This window comes from Schistocerca nitens, chromosome 1 (genome assembly GCF_023898315.1).
Source record: "Schistocerca nitens isolate TAMUIC-IGC-003100 chromosome 1, iqSchNite1.1, whole genome shotgun sequence".
In the NCBI taxonomy this organism is placed as follows: domain Eukaryota; kingdom Metazoa; phylum Arthropoda; class Insecta; order Orthoptera; family Acrididae; genus Schistocerca; species Schistocerca nitens.
Window position 1 is genome coordinate 55,952,281 of NC_064614.1, and position 13,040 is coordinate 55,965,320.

At 45.0% G+C, this 13,040-nt stretch overlaps 1 protein-coding gene across 1 annotated transcript in view; it reads right to left on the bottom strand.

Annotated features, from left to right (window-relative positions):
• Window positions 1-13,040, bottom strand: part of LOC126235277 (serine/arginine repetitive matrix protein 1) — a 971,178-nt gene that overhangs the window by 17,249 nt on the left and 940,889 nt on the right. The window lies entirely within an intron of this gene.

The window sequence follows — 13,040 nt, forward strand, 5'->3', positions numbered from 1 at the left end:
GCGTTGCGCAGTTGGAGGTGACCCGCCAGCAGTGGTGGATGTGGGGAGAGAGATGGCACAGTTTTGAGAGCGGACGATCTGGACGTGTGTTCGTCAGAAAAAGAAAATTTATAAGACTGTATGATGACTTTTGAACACTATTAAGGTAAATACATTGTTTGTTCTCTATCAAGATCTTTCATTTCCTAACTATGCCTATCAGTGGTTAGTGCCTTCAGTAGTTAGAACCTTTCATTTAGCTGGCAGTATTGGCGCTCGGTGTATTGCAGTAGTTCAAGTAACGAAGATTTTTGTGAAGGAAGTGATTCATGAAAGGTATAGGTTATTGTTAGTCCGGGCCATTCTTCTGTAGGGATTATTGAAACTCAGATTGCGTTGCGTTAAAAAAAAATACTGTGTGTTAGTTTAATGACGATCAGAATAAGTAAAGAGAGAAACGTCTGAGTACGTTCAGTTTTGCTCATCTGTTTGAAAATCAGAAACGTAAGAGGTTTATCAGCACAGTCATTTATAATTTTTGTAATGGGACGTTACACAGTAAACGAAGCAAGTGAAACATTTAGTCACGATTACCGTCGTTACGAAATATTAAAACTCGATAATACTGTGATGAGCTCTCATGAGTTTTTGTAAGTTTAAGGAGACAGATGAGTCTGATTATGACAGTAATCATCGAAAGCGATATTTATGTTAAATAAAGACGTTTGCGATTTATTTATTTACACGTCAAGTTCCGTAGGATGAAACTGAGGAGCAAATCTCCTACGTCATGGAACGTGTCAGTGCGATTATAACATAAAAGTAATAACAGACAGAACTAAAATGTTTATGAACCCAAAAAAGTCAAGTTATAAGTTAAGTAAACGCAATTAACAGTTTAACATAAGAATCAGCTTAATTTTTCCAGGAACTCGACAGAATAGAAGGAGTGACCCATTAGGAAACTCTTCAGTTTCGATTTGAAAGCGCGTGGATTACAGCTAAGCTTTTTGAATTCTTGTGGTAGCTTATTGAAAATGGATGCAGCAGTATACTGCACACCTTTCTGCGCACGAGTTCAGGAAGACAGATCCAAATGCAGGTTGGATTTCTGCCGTGTATTAACTGAGTGAATGCTGCTTATTCTTGGGAATAAGCTGATATTATTAACAAGAAACGACAGTAAAGAATATATGTACTGAGAGGCCAGTGTCAAAACACCTAGACTAGTGATCAGGGGTCGACAAGAGGTTCTCGAGCTTCCATCACTTATTCCCACAACCCGTTTCTGAGCCAAACATATCCTTTTAGAATGGGAAGAGTTACCCCAAAATATAATACCATACGACATAAGGCTGTTTTAGATTCTACAAATTTTTAATTTGGAGCACGATATCTGTATGGGGAAATACTTTTTTTTTTATTCACAATTGTCTTGACTTCATGGCTGGATTTACGAAAGTTTACCGATTTCGTCTCCTACGAGTCCATTTACGGTACGGACAAGGAGAGAAACGAAAATTTTGAGCCACGAATACTATCGTAAGAAGAGTATCGCACTCGTAAAAGTATCGATACCTTGAGGTATCAATACTTATCTCTGATAAAAAGATTAGAATAGATTCTTCCCGGTAACGAAACTTATCACAGCAGATCGCACTGCTAAGACATCATTTCCGAGAACAATTTTCCAATAACGTAATTCTTAAACCATCATTTTTTTTCGAGTCTCAGTCCAGCACACAGTTTTAATCTGCCAAGTATTTTCATATCTGACAGTGTACTGGCAAAACTATAGTTAGAAGTGAGCAATGGGACTAGCAGTGAGGAAATACAAGTCAAACAATCGAGCGTCAACTGTTTCCATTCGCTTCGGTTGAATGGTGCGTTCTGCTGTGGTGCGTCACTAGGATGAGTGAGGTTTCTCTAAGGATATCACCGAAACAACGGAAAATACGAAAATATCTTTTAAAACAAAAATGTTAAGTTTGGAGAGCTCTTTTCCCATGATCCCATTTGAAATTCCGGACTATGTTTTCTCCATTTTCGAGCAGCTTCCAGGAAATGTAAGGTTCAGCATTCTGTTCACTCTTGACGATTTGCCAAAAACGGATTTTACTCGAAACAGATCGGACGCACCGATACTGAGAAAGGGAGCCTATACTTCAGGCCTGAAGAAACCTATATACACTATGTGATCAAAAGTATCCGGACACTTAACTGAAAATAACTTACAATTCATGGCCCCCTCCATTGGTAATGCTGGAGTTCAGTATGGCGTTGGCCCACCCTTAGCGTTGATGGCAGCTTCCATTCTCGCAGCCATACGTTCAGTCAGGTGCTGGAAGGTTTCTTGGCGAATAGCAGCCCATTCTTCACGGAGTGCTGCACTGAGGAGGGGTATCGGTGTCGGTCGGTGAGGCCTGGCACGACGTCGGTGTTCCAAAAGTATTCTATAGAATTCAGGTCAGGATCTGTGCAGGCCAGTCCATTACAGGGATGTTATTGTCCTGTAACCACTCCGCCCCAGGCCGTGCATTATGAACAGGTGTTCGATCGTGTTGAAAGATGCAATCGCCGTTACCGAATAGCTCTTCAACAGTGGGAAGCAATAAGGTGCTTAAAACATGAATGTAGGCCTGTGCTGTGGTAGTGCCACGCAAAACAACAAGGGGTACAAGCCCCCTCCATGAAAAACACGACCACACCATAACACCACCGCCTCCCAGTTTTGCTGTTGGCTTTATACACGCTGGCAGATGACATTCACCGGGCATTCGCCATACCCACACCCTGCCATCGGATCGCCACATTGTGTACGATGATTCGTCACTCCACAAAACGTTTTTCCACTGTTCGATCGTCCAATGTTTACGCTCCTTACACAAAGCGAGGCATCGTTTGGGATTTACCGGCGTCGCAGTACTTGCAGTTTGGAATTCCTGTGTGATGATCTTGATAGTTGTCTGCCGATTACACACTACGACCCTCTTCAACTGTCAGCAGTCTCTGTCAGTCAACAGACGAGGTCGGCCAGTGCACTTTTGTGCTGTACGTGTCCCTTCACGTTTCCATTCCACTATCAAATCGGAAACAGTCGACCTAGCGTTGTTTAGGAGTGTGGAAATCTCGCTTACAGACGTATGACACAAGTGACACCCAATCAGCTGACCACGTTCGACCGAGTTCCCGGGTTCGATTCCCGGCGGGGTCAGGAATTTTCTCTGCCTCGTGATGACTGGGTGTTGTGTACTGTCCTTAGGTTAGTTAGGTTTAAGTAGTTCTAAGTTCTAGGGGACTGATGACCATAGATATTAAGTCCCATAGTGCTCACAGTGGAACCTCCCCATCGCACCGCCCTCAGATTTAGTTATAAGTTGGCACAGTGGATAGGCCTTGATAAACTGAACACAGATCAATTGAGAAAACAGGAAGAAGTTGTGTGGAACTGTGAAAAAAATAAGCAAAATATACAAACTGAATAGTCCATGGGCCACATAAGCAACATAATGGACAATGTAAGCTTAGGAGCGCCGTGGTCCCGTGGTAGCGTGAGCAGCTGCTGAACGAGAGGTCCTTGGTTCAAAACTTCCCGCGAATGAAAATTTTACTTACTTTATTTTTGCATAGTTATTATTACCTGTCCGTTCGTTCATTGACATCTCTGTTCACTGTAATAAGTTTAGTGTCTGTGTTTTGCGACCGCATCGCAAAACCGTGCGATTAGTAGACGAAAGGACGTGCCTCTCCAATGGGAACAGAAAACATTTGATCGCAAGGTCATAGGTCAACCGATTCCTCCACAGGAAAACACATCTGATATATTCTATACGACACTGGTGACGGCATGTGCGTCACATGACAGGAATATGTTGTCGACCCACCTAACTTTTACACTTGGCGAATGGGTAAAAAGATTATTCTACCTTGCCCGATTTAGGTTTTATTGTGGATGTGATAATCACTCCCAAAAAAGTGATGAAAACATGAGTTTGTCACACAAACTGAAAATAAAAAATTAAACTTTTCACTCGATGGAAGATTTGAACCAAGGACCTTTCGTTCCGCAGCTGCTAACGTTACCACGAGACCCATCGTCCGTAATGTTGCCTATCTTCCCATGAACTACTCAGTTTGTATATTTTGCTTATTTTTTCACAGTTCCACACAACTTCTTCCTGTTTTCTCAATTGATCTGTGTTCAGTTTTTCAAGGCCTATCCACTGTGCCAACTTATAACTAAATCTGAGGGGGGTGCGATGGGGAGGTTCCCTTGTCAGAGCCAATTGAACCATTTTTTGAACCACGTTCGAAGTCTGAGTTCCGTGGGGCGCTCCATTCTGCTCTCTCACGATGTTTAATGACTACTGATGTCGCTGATATAGAGTACCTGGCAGTAGGTGGCAGCACAATGCACCTAATATGAAAAACGTATGTTTTTGGGGGTGTCCGGATACTTTTAATTACATAGTGTATATTGAGTCGTAATGCCCCTGAGTTGTACTACTTCTGGTCTCCAATCCAGCCCTAAAGCTCGAACAGAATACAGTAAAGGAAATGGTGGCAGACCTCACACTGAGGCCGAGCAGACCATTGGACGAGTAACTGTGTAGAGGCAGACGATGGCCTTTTTAGGAGTCCTTTTCTGCGTGTAAGGAAAGTCCGACCCGCGGACAAGGACTGCTACTGGCGTTTCTCCCAAAAGACAGCAACGTGTTTACGAGCGCACTGGGCCTCCACGCCCGTCCTTCACAAATTACTGCCAGTGATACGCGAGGAAAACGTATTAATGTTGCAGGCGACCTTGTGACTGATTATTAACAAGGCGACTGCCAATTTCCTTGCGTAAGATTTAGATTGTACAGTGGACACACGAGAACTTCTCAGGTGAGAGACTGTAGCAGCTCGTGTGTGCAACACGTAGTGTGCGGACAACCACTATCAGGTCTCAGCGCCCAACTGCAGATTTACAGGCGTGGGGTTCGATCCTCGATCAGTCCTGCTTTCATCTCTGGCAGTGTTTGTTAGTGCGAAAATTTAGTGTTGCACCGTTGTTCAGAGTCTAGGTTAGAATGTAGGTCCCCCTGTAACTGCCTAGATAAGTCGGTTCATGGGTCAGAGGAAGGCACTTCTAAGGATAATGTCTAGTAAAGCATTATGGTATTTAAACCATCTTTCTGGTGGACTACAGTTTTACTTAGCCTTAAAACAATTGCACGCCACAGAATTCGTTGCTGTTGGTTTTCATAACGACACGTCTTTGTACTATCTCACATAAGACATCGTATTTTCTTTTTTGTATGTGGGAGTGTGTGATGGCGTCCCATCGATTAACAGTATCAAGCTTATGTGGACAGTGACTCAAGTTTTATCGTCGTCACTTATAAGTCTCCTTCGCATCTGTCGAAATTTTGAATCACCGCTGTAATTTTGAACCCACTTGCCAAGAACAATATTGAAGCAACTAAAGTGTAGTGAATTATGATATGTCATGCTTGTAACAGAGGAAACAGCTATGCCGTCGAACTAATAAAATAATAATGAAAATAACAATACTTATTATTGGGAGGGTCTGCAGTAGAGTTGGACATCGCTGCAAGCGCCCCCTGCATCTACATCTACACTCCGGAAACCGTGAGGTGCATGGTAAGGGGTACGTGTCATTGTACCAGTTATTAGGATTTCTTCCTGTTCCATTCACGTATCGAGCGCCGGAAGAATGATTGAATGCCTCTGTGTGTGCAGTAATTATTATAATCTTATCCACATGATCCCATTGTGTGCGATACTTACAAGATAACCGTGTCGTAAAGGATGACGCCGTGTATTCTGACCGAGCGACAGTTATAGGCAAGGTAGCCTAATGCCACAGTCTTAACGGCTCATGAAAGATGGTTGGGGTCGTCTCTTGCGTAGTAAGATTATGTCAGTTTATGTGCCTCGACAGAGGTCATTAACGGGGAACGAAAAGACGACTGAAGTGCGTGACCACGTACACCTGTATTTCTGTGAATGCAGGATGGCTCTGAGCACTATGGGACTTAACATCTATGGTCATCAGTCCCCTAGAACTTAGAACTACTTAAACCTAACTAACCTAAGGACAGCACACAACACCCAGCCATCACGAGGCAGAGAAAATCCCTGACCCCGCCGGGAATCGAACCCGGGAACCCGGGCGTGGGAAGCGAGAACGCTACCGCAAGACCACGAGATGCGGGCTGAATGCAGGACTCCATGCCTTATGATACAGCGTATTACCTTCTAAATCAAAGCCATTTAACATTGTTATAAGAAACAGCTGAAGAACGAAAGAACGACTTCTGAATTAGTCGTTCTGTCTGTCCATAACATCTTTTAGACTCTTCTCCAACATCATTCCTCAAAGATATACAGCCTCTCTTGTCGTGTGTGCGCTCCTACCATAGGCTCTGAGTGTATCGTGCAACATTCCATACAAAACCTTATACGTACTGTCTCTAGTTGCTCAATTTAATAGTGTTCGATATTAGTAGTTTCTTCTTCTTAATTAACGCTACTTCAGTTTCGCCAGTTCTGCTTTAATCTCCTGGTAGGATCTACCATTCTCGATCATTATGCTGCTCAGATACGTAAAGCGGGTGGCTTGCTTCAGATCCTTTGCGTCCGCATCTACGTTAGCAGCTGTTTACAATTTCATCCATACCGAGCTTTCAGTGTTGTTCTTATTTATTTTCATAAAAGCGGACAAACCCGGCAATGCCCGGGTATTCATGTTGCCAATTTTCTATCAGAAACGTACAGTTTCCGCACGCTGGGAGCAGCCGCTTCGCATACCAACACGTGATTTTGTAAACGTTCCTGTGGCAACGCCTCTTCATAGCTCGACGGACTGTTATTGTTGCCACACATAGCACTTTGCACTTCGCAGCTGAAAGCTGTCAAAAGCGCTGCCATGCGTCTGGGATTTCCTGCAGTTGAGTCGAGTGTAGGAGTGTCCCAGTAGTAAAGAATAAATATATTAAAACTTCATGCATGACGCGTCATTTTTCACGTATCTAAGGGTTTAGGACATCATTTACCTTTAACAGCCGCATTCGTGGATACTGTCTGCGAAACGTGTTACGAATAAAGCTATGAGCAAAGAAGAAATAAATTTAAACGTCATGCACGATGCGGCTGTTTTCCACGATTCTTCGTGTTCATGACGGCATATCTTCTGACCTATGATAGATAGGAGGTTGTTACCCCCACAGCAATTGTTGTCTGACAGTAAGGGACGTGTGTACCAAGTTTGGTTGAGATCGGCCCAGTGGTACAGGGGGAGGCGTGGGACAGACACACATACAAAACACACACACACATTTATATGATGTATGGGCTAATCATTTTGGAAAAGATCATGTTCATGCCTTCCATACCAGCTCTAAGGCTGTGTTCAGACTCGGAAAGCATTCATACACTACTGGACATTAAAATTGCTTCACCAAGAAGAAATGCAGATGACAAACGGGTATTCATTGGACAAATATATTATACTAGAACTGACATGTGATTACATTTTCACGCAATTTGGGTGCATAGATCCTGAGAAATCAGTACCCAGAACAACCACCTCTGGCCGTAATAAAGGCCTTGATTCGCCTGGCCATTGAGCCAACAGAGCTTGGATGGCGTGTACAAGTACAGTTGCCCATGCAGCTTCAACACGATACCACAGTTCATCGAGAATAGTGACTGGCGTATTGTGACGAGCCAATTGCTCGGCCACCATTGACCAGAGAGATCTGGAGAATGTGCTGGCCAGGGCTGCAGTCGAACTTTTTCTGTATCCAGAAAGGCCCGTACAGGACCTGCAACATGCGGTCGTGCATTATCCTGCTGGAATGTAGGGTTTCGCAGGGATCGAATGAAGGGTAGAGCTACGGGTCGTAACACATCTGAAATGTAACGTCCACTTTTCGAAGTGCCGTCAATGAGAACAAGAGGTGATCGAGACGTGTAACCAATGACACCCCATACCATCACGCCGGGTGATACGCCAGTATGGCGATGACGAATACACGCTCCAATGTGCGTTCACCGCGATGTCGCCAAACACGGATACGACCATCATGATGCTGTAAACAGAACCTGGATTCATCAAAAAAAGTGACGTTTTGCCATTCGTGTACCTAGGTTCGTCGTTGAGTACACCATCGCAGGCGCTCCTGTCTGTGATGCAGCGTCAAGGGTAACCGCAGCCATGGTCTCCGAGCTGATAGTCCATGCTGCTGCAAACGTCGTCGAACTGTTCGTGCAGATGGTTGCTGTCTTGCAAGCGTCCCCATCTGTCGACCCAGGGATCGAGACGTGGCTACACGATCCGTTACAGCCATGCGGATAAGATGCCTGTCATCTCGACTGCTGGTGACACGAGGCTGTTGGGTTCCAGCACGGCGTTCCGTATTACCCTCCTGAACCCACCGATTCCATATTCTGCAAACAGTCATTGGATCTCGACCAACGCGAGCAGCTATGTCGCGATACGATAAACCGCAATCGCGATAGGCTACAACCTGTCGGAAACGTGATGGTACGCATTTCTCCTTCTTACATGAGACATCACAACAACGTTTCACCAGGCAACGCCGGTCAACTGATGTTTGTGTATGAGAAATCGGTTGGAAACTTTCCTCATGTCAGCACGTTGTAGGTAACGCCACCGGCGCCAACCTTGTGTGAATGCTCTGAAAAGCTAATCACTTGCATATCATAGCATCTTCTTCCTGTCGGTTAAATTTCGCGCCTGTAGCACGTCATCTTCATGGTGTAGCAATTTTAATGGCCAGTAGTGTACATTGCCTACAAATCTAAACGTCTTTGTGCGCTCCTCAAGTGTAGTTATTCCATTATCGGCAATAGTATTACCAATTACTTGAAATTTTATGTGGTACAATAACTTGCAGATCGAGAAACATTCTATAAGCACTGTTCTTTCTGATGGTGTGACAATTTTATTTACATACTCCATGCAATATTTATTAAAATTACAGGCTTAAGAACACTGACACTATTTTCCCCAGTAGTTTGTTCCATTAGAAATACCGATTTTGAAGAAGTGTATTGCTTTAGCTTCTTTCAAAGAAAGAGTGCGTACGAAATTCTTGCAGTTTTCCCGTTCCTTTAAGAAGGTTAGGTATGAAATACTGTATCACGAGCTAAACAGATTGGTGGGAAGATCAATCATATATTATCATCTGAAAGCGCCACACGTAAACAGGGTAATTTCATACACCGAGCGTGTCTGTTGACATTATTGCTTCAGTGCGAACGTATAGAGAAATCGCGTGGGACGAAATCGCTCTTTCAACGGCCGGATGTAAACGACAAGCAATTTGTGTTTACCCACGCGCCTTATTTACATCGTGGACGAGTTGTCGAGTGAGCCCAAGTAAATCTGTGCCAACAATGGTGCATACATTATGCAGAGGTGTGGGTTTGGGCAGTCACTGCTGCGTAGCGAGACGAATTTCTACCGACCAAATGGCGTCTTTGGACGGGCGCATTAGCTGCGACATCCTTGCAAATGGGCCTTTTACTTCGCTTTAAGTGCGGCGTTAATAGCTGCGCAGGGAACTCGGAAAAAATTACGTTTACAAACTGACCTACGCTGCGCCTCAAAACATTATGGCAAACAGTGTTGTCTTACAGTGTACGAGAAAGGTCACTGACATAATGTGCGTCATGCATGATACAGAAGCGCAGTTCGACGAATGAATGGTAAGACATTGAACTCGGATTCCGGAGGACTTCAGGGCATTCCTTAAGGCACCAAACGCGCGGTAATCAGGAACTACTGTACAATGGATGATCAGAAAGGACAAAAGAGTGCCCTGTATTGCAATGGTAGCTGCGACCTTGCCGAATCATGAAGCCAAGAGACACCTTGTAAGCGTACTGTCATTCCGACATCACTTCGAACGTTTCGTGTTCCGCCCCTACGCTGGTGAGTGCAGCTGGTCATTGTCACCGCGTTCTTAGCTTTGTTGTTAACTACGCGCCGGCAACCTGGGTGAGAGTAAGTCAGAGCGTATGTCACGAGAATGGACGGTAGCAGCTTTCAAGCAACGTTGCGTTAGTAGTAAGTGCAAAGTAAGATTTGTATGGTTTTATTAGCGTAAAGTGTGTAACAAATTTTAGCAAAGTGCTTTATAACAACATTAGAACAGAAAGTGACTGACTGTAGGAGCAATATATAAGTACTCATGCAGTACTGCCTTACCCACAATAACATGGTTGGTTGATCTGGGGAGACGGGACCAAAAAGCGAGGACGTCGGTCCCATCGGGTTAGGGAAGGATGGGGAAGGAAGTCGGCCGTGTCCTTGCGAAGGAACCATCTCCGTATTTGCCTGGAGCGATTTCGGAAAATCATGGGAAACCTAAATCAATACAACCGAACGCAGGGTTGAACCGTCATCCTCCCGAATGCGAGTCCAGTGTGTTAACTACCACGCCACCTCGTTCGTCACAATAGCATGAAATGGTTCAAATGGCTCTGAGCACTATGGGACTCAACTGCTGAGGTCATTAGTTCCCTAGAACTTAGAACTAGTTAAACCTAACTAACCTAAGGACATCACAAACATCCATGCCCGAGGCAGGATTCGAACCTGCGACCGTAGCGGTCTTGCGGTTCCAGACTGCAGCGCCTTTAACCGCACGGCCACTTCGGCCGGCACACACAATAGCATGAACTGAAATATTTTCTTTGTATGATGTGACAAAAGAAACAAAAACCTGTAAATATTCGGTTACCAGAAGGCGAAACCTATCAATTAAACGTATGCTATCTTTGTAACCTAGACTGTTTGTTCCCAGTGAAAATACACTACTAACCATTAAAATTGCTACACCCCGAAGATGACGTGTTGCAGACGCGAAATTTAACCGACAGGAAGAAGATGCTGTGATAGGCAAATGATTAGCTTTTCAGAGCATTCACACAAGGTTGGCGCCGGTGGCGACACCTACAACGTGCTGTCATGAGGAAAGTTTCCAACCGATTTCTCATACACAAACAGCAGTTGACCGGCGTTGCCTGGTGAAAAGTTGTTGTGATGCCTCGTGTAAGGAGGAGAAATGCGTACCATCACGTTTCGGACTTTGATAAAGGTAGGACTGTAGCCTATCGCGATTGCGGGTTATCGTATCGCGACAATGGGCTCGGGTTGGTCGAGATCCAATGACTGTTAGCAGAATATAGAAACGGTGGGTTCAGGAGGGTAATACGGAACGCCGTACTGGATCCCAACGGCCTCGTATCACTAGCAGTCGAGATGACAGGCCTTTTATCCACATGGCTGTAACGGATCGTGCAGCCACGTCTCGATCCCTGGGTCAACAGATGGGGACGTTTGTAAGACAACAACCATCTGCACGAACAGTTCGACGACGTTTGCAGCAGCATGGACTATCAGCTCGGAGAGCATGGCTGCGGTTACCCTTGACGCTGCATCACAGACAGGAGCGCCTGCGATAGTGTACTCAACGACGAACCTGGGTGCGCGAATGGCAAAACGTCATTTCTTCGGATGAATCCAGGTTCTGTTTACAGCATCGTGATGGTCGCATCCGTGTTTGACGACATCGCGGTGAACGCACATTGGAAGCGTGTATTCGTCATCGCCATACTGGCGTATCATCCGGCGTGATGGTATGGGGTGCCATTGGTTACACGTCTCGGTCACCTCTTCTTCGCATTGACGGCACTTTGAACGGTGGACGTTACATTTCAGATGTGTTACGACCCGTGGCTCTACCCTTCATTCGATCCCTGCGAAACCCTACATTCCAGCAGGATAACGCACGACCGCATGTTGCAGGTCCTGTACGGGCCTTTCTGGATACAGAAAATGTTCGACTGCAGCCCTGGCCAGCACATTCTCCAGATCTCTCACCAATTGAAAACGTCTGGTCAATGGTGGCCGAGCAACTCGCTTGTCACAATACGCCAGTCACTATTCTCGATGAACTGTGGTATCGTGTTGAAGCTGCATGGGCAGCTGTACCTGTACACGCCATCCAAGGACTACATGCCCAGGCGTATCAAGGCCGTAATTACGGCCAGAGGTGGTTGTTCTGGGTACTGATTTCTCAGGATCTATGCACCCAACTTGCGTGAAAATGTAATCACATGTCAGTTCTAGAATAATATATTTGTCCAAGGAATACCCGTTTATCATCTGGATTTCTTCTTGGTGTAGCAGTTTTAATGGCCAGTAGTGTGTTTTTCGAAACATCACTCTGGGAGCCTTACCAGGTAGGACTAAGAGAAAAGCTAAAGAAAATACAGCGAAGAGCAGTGCGTTTCGACACAGGGTCTTTTAGTCCGCGCGTGAGCCTTACGGAGATGCTCAACAATGTCCAGTGGCAGACGCTACAAGAGAGGCGTCGTATATCACGGAATAATTTACTATTCAAATTCCGAGAGTATGTTCCGGGAAGAAAGAACAACACGTTACTTCCTACTAAATACGTCTGGCGAAGAGTCTACAGCGAGAAAATTCAAGAAATTAGAGCTTACCAGAGGTTCATCGACAATCATTATGTCCACGCGCCGCGAATGGAAGAAGGAAGGGAGGAACTGATAGTGGTAATCCAAGTACCCTTTGCCACACATCGTCAGGTGACTTGCAAACTATTGATGTAGGTGTTTGTAAAATAACTAATTTTGTGGTGTTACGTTCGGGAGATATGTTGAATGTCCTGACCCGATGTCTGTAACCTTTACCATTTCCGAACTAAACTTCGTAGGTCAGATCGCGTTGGTGATATTCAGTGACTGGGTCTATATTTCAGGACATAAACAGGGTCCATAATCTCGCATAAACACTTAGGTATTGTTCGAAATGAAGCTTACAGCATTTGATTCTAAAGTAGCACTAGTATTATGATCGGATGAATGCCAAGATTTGTACGTGCTGCCAAACAGCCCGTTTCGAAAGCGTTCGTATTTTACGATTCACAGATGGAGACAGGCGGCATTCCTCGGAGGCTCAATGTGCGCCAGAGGCGCGGGCGCGTGGGCGTCCGGTTTGC